Source organism: Nicotiana attenuata, unplaced genomic scaffold (assembly GCF_001879085.1).
Source record: "Nicotiana attenuata strain UT unplaced genomic scaffold, NIATTr2, whole genome shotgun sequence".
In the NCBI taxonomy this organism is placed as follows: Eukaryota; Viridiplantae; Streptophyta; class Magnoliopsida; order Solanales; family Solanaceae; genus Nicotiana; species Nicotiana attenuata.
In genome coordinates, this window is record NW_017671816.1 from 1 (window position 1) to 492 (window position 492).

Below are 492 nucleotides of genomic sequence, written 5' to 3' on the forward strand. Positions count from 1 at the left end.
GTTTTAGAATCATCACATTTTCTCCAATCTCGCTAATGGTATTGCTCTCCAGCCCGTTATGTTATTCAAGGAAAAGAATATGACATCGGTTATATTTAGCTGGCGGTATATATCCAAAAATGGTCTACTATTGTGCAAACTATTCGGGAGCCACGTTCAGCAAAGAAGAAATATTTTGCAATGAACAAGAATCCACTGCTCCCCCGGCCTGAGAGGTAGCCGCTGTAGCAGTGGCTGAAACTACCTGGGCTAGGGCAGTGCAAACTGATAGTATCTGAGCCAAGGTCTCCTGGAGACCCGAAATCATAATGGGCACTGCCGGTGCCTGCACAGGTGCTGCCGGAATGTCTGCAGCTGGGGCCTGATCCTGAGCCGGAGCAACTGGTGGAGCAACAGGTGCTGCCCTCGCGGCTCTGCCCCTACCACGACCACGACCGCGCCCACAGCCTCTAGTGCCCTCAGTAGGTGGTACCGGTGGGCGTCCGTCTCGTC